General features: G+C 37.2%; 1 protein-coding gene across 1 annotated transcript in view; it reads right to left on the reverse strand.

Moving 5' to 3' along the window:
• The window catches only part of Abca3 (ATP binding cassette subfamily A member 3), a 524,972-nt gene that overhangs the window by 374,644 nt on the left and 135,794 nt on the right, over window positions 1-14,534 (reverse strand). The window lies entirely within an intron of this gene.

The raw sequence follows: 14,534 nt of genomic DNA on the forward strand, positions 1-14,534 counted from the left end.
ATAATAATAATGTAATCTATTACTGATTTAGTTCCTCTTGATTCCCATGTGTACTTATGTATATTTTTATGCCTAAAGAAAGTTACTAAGGTAGAAATGGAAGGTTCTACTAAGGTAGAAATGGAGGAATTTTTTGAGGCTTTAGAAAAAGTAACTGACACAATGAAAAAGGAAAAGTTGGTCTTGTTGGGGATCTAAATAGAAGAGTAGGAAATGATTGTGAGACATACAAAAATATTTTGGGAAAATTTGGAAAAAAGAGCAAAGTTAATAATAATGTGGCAAATACCTGTTGGATTTCTGCTCAGGACATGGACTGGTTATTACTAACACCATGTTCCAAAATAAAATGTGCACAAATTCACATGGAGAGAAGAGGCTAGGAATAAGAAGTCTCATTGACTATGTTATTGTTGATAGAGATGTTTTCTCCCTGGTGCAGGACACCAGAGTGTACAGAGGATTTGAAATTGGAAGTGATTACTTCCAATTTCAAATCACTATTTAGTCTTGAGCAGGATATTCACTATTCACTATTCAGTCTTGAGCAGGATAAAATTGAATTTCATATTGAAAAGAATAACATGTAAGAAAGTTTTAAAGCGAATAAAAGTTGAGCTCTCAGATGTGAACTGTAGACTAAAATACACAAAGATTATTGAAAAAAAAAATGAAAGAGTTTGAGAACAGGAATCAAACCTTGGAGATTCAGTGGCAAACTCTAAAGAAAACATTGATTAATTCTGCCAGAAAGGCATGTGGTGAGGTTGTCTGTAAGGATAAAAAAAATCAGAACTGCTTGGTGGACACAGGAAGTTAAAGAGGCAGTGAAGGAAATGAAGAAAGCATATCAAAAGTTCCTGTCAGATAAGCCAGCTTGTGCTCTTAGAGAATATAGAGACAAATGCAAGAATGCTAAACACTGTGTAAAACAAGCTAAACAAAAGTCATGGGAGGACTTTGGCAAGAATATAGAAAATAAATATCAAGAAGGTGGCAAAATATTCTGGAGATTGTTGAAGAAGCTTAGGAATGGTGGAAAGAGTGCTGTAAAAGGAGTTAGAGATGAAAAAGGTGACATGAAAACGGGAGAAAAAGATATCCTTGAAGTATGGAGTAATTATGATTTGAAAAACTGCTAAATGAAACAAGCAGTGATGACAGCACAGTGGTAAAAAAACACTGACCAGGCATGCAGTCAGGAATACATATCCATACTTGAAGTAGAAAAAGCCATCAAAGGCTTGAAATGTGGAAAGGCAACAGGAGTAGATGATATTCGACCAGAAAGGCTGAAGTATGGTGGTATAAAAGTCTTACAGTGGCTGCACTGCATAGTTCAGAAAGGCTGGACAGAGGGACGATTTCCTGATGATTGGAGTAGAGCTCTCATAGTACCCATATACAAAAAGGAAAATAAAACTGAATATGAGAATTATTTCCCTACTGAGTGTTCCTGAAAGATTGATGTTAGTATACTTGAGAAACGGTTGAGAAGAATAGTGGAAGAAAAGCTTGGTGAAGAACAAGCTGGATTCAGGCCAAATAGAGGCTGTCAGGATCAGATCTTCACTTTACAACAAATAGTCGAGAAAGCATGGGAATATAACAAAGATCTGTATTTAAGTTTTGTCGATTTGGAAAAGGCATATGACAAGGTGCCAAGAGAGAATCTATTCAATACGCTGCAGTTATATGGTGTCAATAGGGCATTATATCAAGAAATACTTAGTCTTTATTTGAGTTGTAAGTCAGCAGTTAGAATTGAAGGAACTACAGGAAGATGGTTTAATGTTACAAATGGAGTGAGACAAGGATGTACATTATTCCCTCTGTTATTCATTATCTATATGGATCACATTATGAAGGAAAGTGGTATTAAACATGATATCAAAATTGGATATGGTAATGTCAGCTCTTTGCTTTATGCGGATGATGTTATACTTCTAAATAAATCCGCTACAAGTCTGCAAGATTCTCTGACTAAATTGAATAGCTGTTGTAATAGATATGGTATGAAGGTCAGCAATAAAAAGACAAAGACGATGAACATAGACAGAATCATTGAAAATGTCAACTGTGTTGTGAATGGAGAACCTGTGGAACAAGTAAAACATTTCAGCTACTTAGGCATGATTTTTACTGAAGATGGTAAATTAAATATAGAAATAGACAACAGAATCAGCAAAGCTGGTATGGTAGGAAGTCAATTGAATAAATTCATATGGAATAAAAGAGAAATTAGTCGGAAAACTAAATTAGCTGTATACAAGACAGTGTTCAAACCAGTTTTAACTTATGGATCTGAGAGCTGCGTCAGAAGTAAAACACTTGACCAAAGACTAGAGACCGCAGATATGAGAGTCCTGAGAAAGATTATAGGTGTGAACAGATGGCATCAATAGCAATATCATATTAAAAACGAGGATATTAGAAAAGAACTTGACATTGTCAGCATCCAGGAATGTGTTAGTTAAGTGACTATACCACCTGAGATTTAGCAGAGCTAAATCTCAGGTGGTATAGTCACTTAAACAGAATGGGCGAAGAAGGATTAGCAAAACAAATGTTCTCTGCCAGGTTGGCAGCAAAACGACCCAGAGGAAGACCAAGATATAGGTGGATTGATACGGTACAAAGTGCCTTAGACGATAGAAATAAGATCTGATAATGTTGGAGTCTTGACAAGTAACAGACTGATTTGGAGGAAAATTGTAGATAGGAAGTTAGTAATGATGTAATTTTTTTTATGTAGTACTATCATATCCTGTACATCCTTTGAGGGTATATGGCAGAAATTTGATGATGATGATGATGAGAAAATGTTACTGATTTTTAGATTGTTAAATATGCAGAAGTCTCTTAATAAAATTCCATTGTTATTGATTACTGATTCTCCCTCTGATCCAATGTATCCTATTATTGGGTTACTTTCCACTCTAGCTTTGAAATCCCCTATCAAGATTGTTGCTTCATTTTTTATTTGTTTCATCAATACACTCCTGAAGTTTTCTGTAAAATTCTTTTGTCTTTTCCTCTTTTCCATCTATTGGTGCATAAATTCTGAAAATATTGAATGTTTGAATCATAATTTTCATTCTAACTTTCATTATTCTTTCTGATACCCAAGTATAATACAAAATTTTGTTTTTCCATTTTTTATTAATCCAAATTGCAACCCCAGATGAAGCCTATTTGTCATCTGGAACTCTAGAGAAGATCATGACATAATCTTCCAGAATTTGAGATCCCTTCTATTTCTTTTTTGTCTCAGTTACTGTTGCTATATCAATGTTTCTACTTTTAAGTTTTCTGTTTAGCTTGTCAATTTTGTGTGCGATTGATGATATTCCAAGTAGCTATTTTTAATTTTTTGAAGAGAAGTCCCTGTCCATTAGCCAGGTCAATTCTGATAAATCCATCATATTTTTCTTCTTCAGAGCTTTGGGAGTAATTGTAAATTTCCTCTGGATAGGCTTCCAAACCTTTCGCAGGGTGAGTTTGGTGGTAGGGCTGCCACCTTAAGGCCTCTGAACCTGCCTTTTGAGAAGGAAAGCAGACTCCCACTGCATGAGATGGAAAAAAATATAGTGTAATAGGAAAGATTCACCTAAGCCCTAGACTACTGCAATAGCATTAGGGAGAAGGAGCAGGAGGAACAACAAGAAAGAAAGAAGAGTATGGCCCAGTCTACAGATAATATACAGATGTATATTATATGAAGTAAGGCAAGGTCTATCAGGTACCTTGGAATTGCCATTCCCATACTCACTAAAATAAACCCTTGAGGGTTGTACTAAGAGATAATTACTTGAAATGAAATGTGATGAGGAGGACTCTGGGTTTGAGAGTGCTGAATTTGGTCACAGAATCAGAAGATCAGTCCATAACTATGGTAATCAACATTGCATCTGACTGGGGAGAGAGTGATCATGTGGACTTGATGGGAGGATGCAAAATGTGAAATTTTCAGTTAAGAAAGGGTATGTGTGAACTGTAGGACAGGTGATTATGACAACCTTAAGAAGCAGCACCATGGTGAAAGAATCTGCAATGGAAGTACGTAAGCATACTGTTGGGCAGATGGTCAAGGAGTGTCTGAAGGAAGCAATATTCAGAGTGAGGAAGATAAATCACGAATGAAAAGATGGTCAAGGAGTGTCTGAAGGAAGCAATATCCAGAGTCAGGAAGATAAATCACGTAGGTATTAGATTGATGAGCAGTATTGTTAAAGCAAAATTTGTAAAAAAATGTTGTAAAAAGTATATGAAGAGAAAGTTGATCAGCAAGTCAATGAGCAGTACAAGATTTAAAATTTCTTGTTCTTTTAAATAATCTAGTTTCCTCCGGTCATAACATGTTAGGCTTAACACACCTGTTGCTATGTGGATAAGATACTTGGCATTATCATAATATTAATTAGTTTTTTGTAGAGTAATTAATCCTATCTATATAGTCTGCTGTTCAATTCTTTATTTGTCAAAGAATGTATTCTTTAGCCAACTTATCTGTTTTAAAGAATGAAAACTCTTGAGTTTCTAGGAAGTAAACTGCGCTATCTTCATATCAGGTGTTCACAACCAGATGGGATTCAAAAGCAAGCTCAGATGGACAGGGAGACATGGCATAGGGAGAGTGGATGTTGAAATTGGCAGTGAACGTGTGTATGAAGATGAAGTATTTCTCATGGAAAGGCTTAGACGTTGGTTATGCATTTGCATTTTTACTAAATAGCTTAAGGAAATTACAACGTATACTAGGATATGCATTAAAATAACTTTTAATACATTTCAAATATTTCAGCAACGTCACGTTGCCATTTTCATAGGAACTTAAAAACAAGACACTTGAACGCAAGCACAACAAACAGTAAATGAGAATGAAGCAGGAAGCTATTCTTTCTCCTAAAAGTCCTGATGGTGCTCCCTATCAGGCAATGTTGGTATTCTTGGGCGATTGGACTGAAGGTCTTCTGATGTAGGATTCCCAAATTTGGGGCAATCTCATGCAACCAAACCTCAACAAATTTGGATTGTTTCTTAGGGCAGAGGCCGATTCCATGAAAAGCCTTTCATATTTGAATTTACTATGGTGTATTATCGTGGCTTTCTTCCACCGTATTCTATGGCGGGTATCCAGTGCATGGTCTCCAAGACCAGAGTGGCTGTATATTGGTGAAACCAGATGTAGTCCTTGTGTTCTGAAATTCTGATATTAGCTGTCCTGCCTGTTTGGCCAAAGTAGGACAGCTTACAGCTGCAAGGGACCTGGTATACACAAGGTAGGTCTGGGGGGGTTGGTCTTTAGTAGAGCAGATAAGGGATGCCAATTTTTTATATGGTCTGTAAAAAGTAGTTAAGTCATGCTTTTTTTTAGGATTTTGGTAATTTTTTCTGAGGTGCCTCGGATATGGGGTATGGTGACGGATTTAGAGTAATCCTTGTTGTTGGGGGGGGGGGGTAGTTTATTGGTTTCAATATTTTTTGGATTTTTTTTTTGGGAGGTAACCATCGGCTGAGAAAGTGTTGAGAATGTGGTTTAGTTCTGTGGTTAGAGCATTGTCATTTGAACAGATAAGTTTAGCCCTGTTGTGTAGTGTCTTAATCACTCCACATTGTTCCAAGGGGGGGGGGGGGATCGTTGGTGAATGTATCTGCCTGTATGGGTGGGTTTTCTATAGACTGAGAAAACCAAGGTTTCATCAGGCTGGCAGGTGTTCTCTGTGGGTTCTCCACTCTTCCCACCCTTGGCCAACTTTTATATGGAGGCTTTTGAAGAGAAAGCCTTAAACTCTACCCCACAAAAACCAACCATATGGCTTCGCTATGTCGATGTTGTGTTCGCCATTTGGCCACATGGATCTGATGCACTCCTCTCCTAACACACTTAAACAACCAACACCGTAGAATCAAATTCACCCTGGAAGAAGAAAAAAACAACTGCCTTCCTTTCTTAGACACACTAGTCACTGCCAGCCTGATGGAACCTTGGTTTTCTCAGTCTATAGAAAACCCACCCATAGAGCCAGATACATTTACCAACAATCCCCCCTCCTCGCAACAATATGGAGTCATTAAGACACTACACAACAGGGCTAAACTTATCTGTTCAAATGACAATGCCCTAACCACAGAACTAAAAACCGCATTCTCAACACTTTCTCAGCCAATGGCTACCCCTCCCCCCCCCCAAAAAAATCCAAAGAATATCGAAACCAATAAACATAAACCACAAACCCCCCCTACACACACACACACACACACACACACACACACACAACAAGGATTACTCTAAATCCATCACAATACCCCATATCCGAGGCACCTCAGAAAAAATTACCAAAATCCTAAAAAAAAAACATGACTTAACTACTTGTTACAGACCATATAAAAAATTGGTATCCCTTATCCGCTCTACTAAAGAGCGATCTCCCCCCCCCCCCTAGATCTACCTGGTGTATACCAGGTCCCTTGCAGCTGTAAGCTGTCCTACTTTGGCCAAACAGGCAGGACAGCTAATATCAGAATTTCAGAACACAAGGACTACATCCGGTTTCACCAATACAACCACTCTGATCTTGCAGACCAAACGCTGGATACCCCATAGAATACGGTGGAAGAAAGCCACGACAATACACCGTAGTAAATTCAAATACGAAAGGCTTTTCATGGAATCAGCCTCAGCCCTAAGAAACAATCCAAACCTCAACAAATTTGGTTGCATGAGACTGCCCCAAATTTGGGAAACCTACATCAGAAGACCCTCAGCCCAATCGCCTAAGAATACCAACATTGCCCGATAGGGGGCACCATCAGGACTTGATGTTGGTAATCAAGTCCTGAACAAAGAAAGAATAACTTCCTGCTTCATCCTCATTTACTGTTTGTTGTGCTTGCATGCAAGTGTCTTGTTTTTAAGTTCTTGTGAAAATGGCAATGCAATGTTGCTGAAATATTGGAAGTGTATTAAAATTTATTTTATTGTATATCCGTTGGAATTTCCTTAAGCTATTTAGTAAAAAAGAAGATGGAGTATATTGCAATGTGGGTGGAGAAGATGAGACTGAGCAGATATATGTGGTGAGTAGTGCTAAAGGTGGTTGGGCAGGTGTGGCGAGGAAATCACAACAAATCCATGGCTTGGATAGGATTGGCTATAGACCTAAAAATGAACTGCTGTGTTTGTTTACAAATGCCAGAAATATCAGAAATAAGGAGGATGAAATGGATTCGGTGATTGAATTTATTCACCCCAAAATCATTGGATTCAACCAAGTGAAACATATCATAACGGGAAGAGAAATGAAAAGATACAGTATTTTTCGCAAGGATAGAAAGGGCAAGAAGTGGGGGGGGGGGGGGGAGAGTGCTGCTGATGATAGCAGGGGAAATGAGTCCAGATAAGGTAGAAGGAAATAGAGGCAAGGAAAAAGGAGAAAATAGTGGCAATGAGGCAGTGTGGTGTAACCTGGAAATTGAGAGGAAGATATATTTAGTTAGATGTTGCTACAGGCCTGGGATGGAGGGTGGTGATGAAGAAATGTATAAACAACTTGGAATAGTGAACAAAGTAAGAATAATTATTATGGGCGATTTTAATTATGGTGGTATAGATTGGAATGAAGGGACAGCATTTGGGAGTAGAGAAAATGAATTTCTCGAGTTCTCGAGAGATATCTCAGGCAGGACATAAATGAGGCCACATGAAGATCGAGGGTTCTAGATCTGATCATTTCATCAGAGGATGAAAGTGTGAAAGGGGTTTCACACTTTCCTCCAGTTGGTGAAAGTGATCAGGAAGTAATCACCTGTATTGTGACTAGTCATATGCAGACTTTTGTGAGGAAAGAATATATGTGCTATTATTAGGCTTATGATTAAAACAAGCTTAGGAGACAACTTGGAGACAACTATAACATGGAAAGAGGAGTTGAGCAGTAAGGAAATAAATGCTGCATGGGAAATGACTAAGAAATACATAACAGCATCAATGTATGAATTCATTCCAAAGGCCAAAATGCTGAATAAGGTAGGTTTAAAATGGATGAATGTGAAGCTCAAGTATGACATCTAGAAAAAGAAAGTACTTTGGAGGAAGTACAAGATGAGTAATTGTAATAATCAGTTATATGAAGAGTATAAAGAACAAGCCAAGAGAATGACTCAGGAAAACAAAAGTAGAGTATAAGCACAAATTGGCAAATCAGGCAAAGAAAAACCCTAGAGAGTTTTTTTTTTTTTAGATATGTGGCAAGTAGAAGGAAGAATGATCATGGAAAGATGAAGTTAAGGGATGAAAGTGATAGAATGGTAACTGCTGCAGAAGACTGTTGAGGTATTCAGTGATCAATTTATAAGATGACACAGGAGAGGATGCTTAATTGTGAGTGAGCAGGAGGTATTTGAGGAAATAATACTTGATATCAATAAGGTGATAGGATTTGATGACATATCACCATGCATCTTAAGGGAATGTTCCAGGGAATTGGCAGTAGCATTGGCATGCTTGTTTAATAAAAAGCTTGCAACAGCATAGATTCCAAGGTAGTGGAAGCAGGAGATAAAATTGTTCTGCTGCTTAAAGGTGGTGATAAGGCATTAGCTTCAAATTATAGGCTGGTCTGTATATCTGGAGTTGTGAAGGTACTGAAGAGATTAGTAAGAGGTAGGATACAGAAATGAGTTGATAACAGCAACAGTCTCTGTGGTTATCAGTATGGGTTTGTTAAGGGGATATCTTGTTTCACTAACTTACTTATGTACTACAACAAGGTAACAAATATCTTGGAACAGGGGAGATGCATATACAGTGGTGTACTTAGAATTTGCAAAGGCTTCTGATAGATTGTCACACGACAAGCTCTTAAATAAACTGAAACAGATGGGATTGGATAACAGACTTCTGAGTTGGATCAGTGACTGATGGTTGGATAGGTATCAGAAAGTTCTATATGGGAGCGCAGTATCCCGAAAGAGAAAGCTCACTAGTGGTGTGCCGCAGATGTCAGTTTTGGGGCCATTGTTGTTTGAATTGTATGTTAATGATATTGGGATGGGTTTAACTAGTGATATGCAACTGTTTGCAGATGATGCAAACTGAGGAGTGCAATGCAGAGTCAAGCAGATGTTATGGCCTTACAAGAGGACTTGAATAGATTGTGTGAATGGACGGCAAATGAAACTGTCAGCTCAATGTTGCAAAGCATAAAGTTTTGAGATTTGGTAAGCAATGATGGGATGCAAAGTACAGGAAAACCTCACTTAATGTGATTAATTAATCCATCAATTAATACAGACTAAGTGAAATCGCCTTAAGTGAATGCAATAAATAATAAGAATAATTATAATTCATTCATCAGTTAACATAAATTTGAAAAAAAAAAAAAATAAGCTATATTAGAGGATAAGATGATCAAAGTTAAAAATCAGTTGCTTAAATTTTTATTTAATGTCTACACATTTGATTGAGCTACTTTTTTTTTTACAAAAAAATTAAGTAAAGATGTTTGAACAGTGCTTGACTTTTTCATCTTGTCCTGCAATTTGCGATAGCTTTATCGAGATTTTGGCAGACTTCGAAGCTGCATTCCATATCAGGATCAGCATCATTTTCCTTTTGAAAATTCAAACAAAATTTAGATATCTAAATTAAAGCAAAATGAAGGAAAAGTGATTGAGCAAGAGAACAGAGTTTGCACGTGCGCTTGCGATGATAGCTTTGAGTCATATGCCAAGTGTTGCCGGCCACTGACTGCAGCAATGCCACTGCCCGCTACATTGACAGGCGCTGCTGCTCGCTGCAGAGTGGCAACAAAAAATTTTGCATAAAGTGAAAAAAATCACATTAACTGATTAATCATTTGCTTAAAGTGGGAAATAGTATCATTTCACTCAATTGCACTGACTGATTATTGCACATATTGCACATATCGAATTCGCATTAAGTGAGGGTTTTCCCTGTATACACTTGGTCGAGAAACTTTAAAGGAAGTAGAGGAGATGAGAGATCTAGGGGGTGATGGTGGACAAGAATCTGAAGTTCAGGAGCCACATTGTACAAATTGTGAAGACATCACATCAGATAATGGCAATGATGCAGAGGACCCTCACATGCAGAAATAGAGAAGTTATGACCATTGTATAAGGCCTTGATCAGACCTCATATGGATTATTGTGCAAAGATTTGGTCGCTGGGTTTCATAGTGATGAGGATATGTTGGAAAGGGTCCAGAGAAGATTCACAAAGTGAATCTTCTCTGGAGTCACTGATCTTTGCATCACTGCAAAGATCAGTCACTGATCTTTGGAATGTGGAGTACGAAGACAGATTGAGAGAACATATATTGCAGAGCCTCATGAAGAGGAAGGGGGGGGGAGATATGATTGAGACATATAAGCTAGTCAAGAATTGTTATCAGATTGATATGGAAGAGATTTTTCATAGAATTGGAGAGGGGATAGAACAAGTGGCATCACTAGAAACTGTATAAGGAGGGTGTGAGCAGAGGAGTAAGGAGAAGGTTCATTGCATGGAGAGTGGTTGTGAGTGGAATGCATTGCCTGAATGTGTTGTGCTTGTAGACACATTCAATCAGTTTAAAGCACAGTTAGATGAGCACAATGTGTAATAGTGTATACCTCCCATGATGAGTCTCTGAATCCATGGAGGTCAGATGTTAATAATAATGTTTTTGCAATCTAAGAATTTTTTTTTTTGACAGAGAATAAGATTAGGCCATGATTCAGATACTAAATTAATTTCCATTCTTACTATGGTTATATCTAACCCATTCCAGCATAATCTCTGCAATCACAAACTGATGGATTTTAAATAATTTCTAGTAAATGTGCATATTTATAACCATTTTTCTGATATCACGTTGGTCTACTTATTCCACTAGAAAAATAAAGTTAATGTTAAATACATCAACTTTGCTAACCTATGGAATCATCTGAATTCTATTATGCAGTACCTTCTAAGATAATGTTTCTCCAGGGCATAATTCCTTATGTCATATGAGAGAGGATGTGAAAGAGTCGCTGGAAAAGCAAAATATGAAGAGCAAGAAGGTGAACATAGTAAGTCTCCTGCCATGTTATGATAGAGGTGAATTGAGGAGTAGAGTATTGATAACAAACAAATCAATATGCAAGTTGTGCAGAATCAATTCAGGATGTAAAGCTGGTTGGGGACTTAAAAGGATGCTGCAGTTTCTATATACCAATACCAGAAGTATCAGGAACAACAGCAAGGAGTTTTTAGAATTGATTAGTGCAACCTTGCCAAAATTTACAAGCATTAGTGAGACTTGGCTAAAAGCAGATGTGGTCGCAGGAATAAAATTTGAAGGGTTTAATATTTTCAAGGAAGATAGGATGTGTGTGGGGGGGGGGGAAGCTGATAGAAGATGAAATGCAGCCAAAGGAGATGGACAAGGGGGGTGGCTGTTCCAAGAATGATCTGGAAGACATCCATCAACAAATTAGCGGAATGAGTGCAGGTCAAGTGATTATTATGAGGACTTCAACTATGAAGATATAGACTGAAAGGAAGAATGATCACATGGCAGGAAAGAAATAGAAATTATACAACAACTAAGAGATAATTACTTGAGGTAGCATGTAATGGAGGGGATTCATTGTTAGAGATTACTGAACCTGGCCATAGGATCAGAAAAGCCATCCATAACCATCGTAGCCACATTGCCTCTGATTCGGGAAAGTGAACATATGGTCTTGACTTGGGAGATTGCAAAACATGAAAAATATTCTGCCAGGGAGGTGTAACTACAAGGCAGGAAATTATGACAAACCTAGGAAGAAGCTCAAAGCTGTGCCATGACATAAAATGCTGCAAGGGGAGGATGTTGATAGTGAATAAGAGATAGTTAAGGGTAATCTAGAGCAGGGTTTCTCAAACTGTGTTCCATGGAAGATGAATAGGTGTTCCGCGAGAAGTTCTGGAATTTGTCATTTTAGTTTTATGAGCATTTTTCATGAATAAATATTTTATAGTGGAAATATTCTGAGGAGAATAATATTCGTGAATATGTCGAAAAGCTCAGACCCAGAACGCCTAATAACATCTGCAACATCTGTGTATCATTAATTTTCACACACAAAAACCTTTCAACATTTCAGAAAGGGAATACCGCTGTTTATGACAGGTCATAAAAATTGCCTGCAAGTTGATTACAACAATGGGTGGCATGTTTTCAAAACTGAACGAAATAACATCTGTGTTGCAGTCAGTGACCACTCAGCAAGGAAGTATAAAGAAAATTTTTCCACTGAAATTGAAGATCAAGGTAGTCTGTATGTGGTTCTCAAATCTATTAATACTGAATACTTTCTTCGCAAGTTCGTAGTGCTTGTTCTGAAACCGGAATGCTGTGATTTTTTTTAAAAGTAATAGGAATACAGATTTAATTTTAATATGAATAAGAGACAAGGGACTTTGTTTAATTTTGGTATTAAGAAATCTCTTATTGAAGGTGTTTGTGATGGAACAGACAGTGAGTCATCCACCTCAAGCCTACAAAGCGATCTCCAGGATGTACAAAAGGAGGGGAAAACTACCAGCACACAGGAGAAAAAGTCTGCATTCACTCGTAAGTACTTATAATATTCTAAATATATTTGGTGATCAGAATAGGATATATCAATGAAAATCAGCATAAATTAATTTAATGATGGTTTATTGAAGAGCTTTAATTAAAACAATTAAATTAAACTCTAATTGCTGTTTAATTAATTATTAATGAATAATAAAAATCAGCTAAATTACCAATTAATTATTAATTAATACATTACAAAATAACCAAGGTGTTCCGTGAAAATTTCAGGATTTGTGAAGTGTTCCGGCGTAGAAAAAGTTTGAGAAACTCTGATCTAGAGGAAGCAATATTAAACTGTATACCTAAGATATGGAGAGTAATCAGGTAGGAGTTAGATGGACAAGTAATATCATTAAGCATAAGCTGCAGAAAAAGAAAATGCTGTGGAGGATATATAAAGGGAAAGATGACCATCAAACTCATGAACAGTACAAAGATGAGGCAAGAAAGGTGATCAGCACGGGAAGGAAGGCAAAATCAGATTACTGAGAAGAAACTAGCCAAGTAGGCCAAAGGAAATTCCAAAGTTATTTTGTTATGTGGCAAGTAAGAGGAAGAATGAATAACAGTTTTTGTAATAACAAAAGCTGTTATTACAGCTACTGGCCTGGTTGGCCGAGTGGTTAATGTATCTGCTCTCCAGTCAAAAGGCTGCGGAGTTTGAATCTCGCTGTGGGCATGGATGTTTGCCATTATCTGTGAAAATACTAGTGGTGGTGGTGGTGTTCAGCAGCAGATGGTGTTGGTGTATATGATGAAGGTTGGCACAGACTGGAAGACAGTTGGCAGAGACTGAGAGTTTTAGAGCAGGTGCCCACCTCCCTGGAGGTGTTACATAATAATAATAAGGGAAATGCAAGTTATCATGGATCAAGATGATTATAACAAAAAAATACAAGATCCCCTATGTGATAGTTCTATATACCAAATTATAGATCGAGACCCAACTATGTCTCAAAGGGAAAAAGTCTGCAAATTATTGAAAAAAGTGACTTCCTGGCCAAAAGAAATTATCAAAAAAATAAAACTGGTTCATGTTAAACCACTCCGCATTTATGGATTACCAAAAATTGACAAATCTAATATCTCCCTATGCCGTATAGTTGATAGCATAAATAATCCCACGTATAAACTTGCCCAACAGTTAGCCAAGTCGCTTTCCCCCCCCCCCCTTTCCCTCAATGCCAACTCATCTACTTTTGTAAAAAAAAAAAAAAAAAAAAAATAAAAATAAAAAAAAAAAAACCAGTCCATTTCAAAGCACTAGTTAAAATTCATATCCTTAAAATTTCCGACATAATGGTTAGTTTTGATGTGACCTTTTTATTTACCTATGTACTACTTATAGACAATTTTGATTTGAATGAAGTCTAAATTTCCCCCTGATATCTTTGAATTATTCAAATTTACTATGTATTCAATTACTTTACATGGGGAGGAAAAATCTACAAACAGATTAATGGTAAGGCTAGGGGTTGTTCCCCCCCGCTTTAGCAAACTTAAGTAACCCTTTCCCATAATGCATAGCATTATATATGTCCATAAGAATATGTGCTTTGCATTATGGGATACTAAGGCAAGTGATGTGAAGTCAACTCTATATACGAGTTGCCCTGTGCTGAAAATACTTCAGCCCCAAACTTTGTTTGCTTACACTTGGATAAAGGATTAAACCAAGAATATAATTTCTTGGCATCTTTAATTTTTTACATGGAACACTTTGAAAACAAAGTACTTATCTCAGCTACATACAAGTATGGTTATGCTATGTTGATGATGGGTTTGTCATTTGGTCTCATGGACAAGACACTTTGGATGCATTTGTCACCTACCTAAACAGCCAACATTCCAAAATCCACTTCACATTTCATGTCAAAATGACAAAGGTTGTTCATTTGTTTTGATATACCGACTAGC

Source organism: Typopeltis vanoorti, chromosome 17 (assembly GCF_054136105.1).
Source record: "Typopeltis vanoorti isolate ZY-2024b chromosome 17, IOZ_Tvanoo_1.0, whole genome shotgun sequence".
Classification (NCBI taxonomy): Eukaryota; Metazoa; Arthropoda; class Arachnida; order Uropygi; family Thelyphonidae; genus Typopeltis; species Typopeltis vanoorti.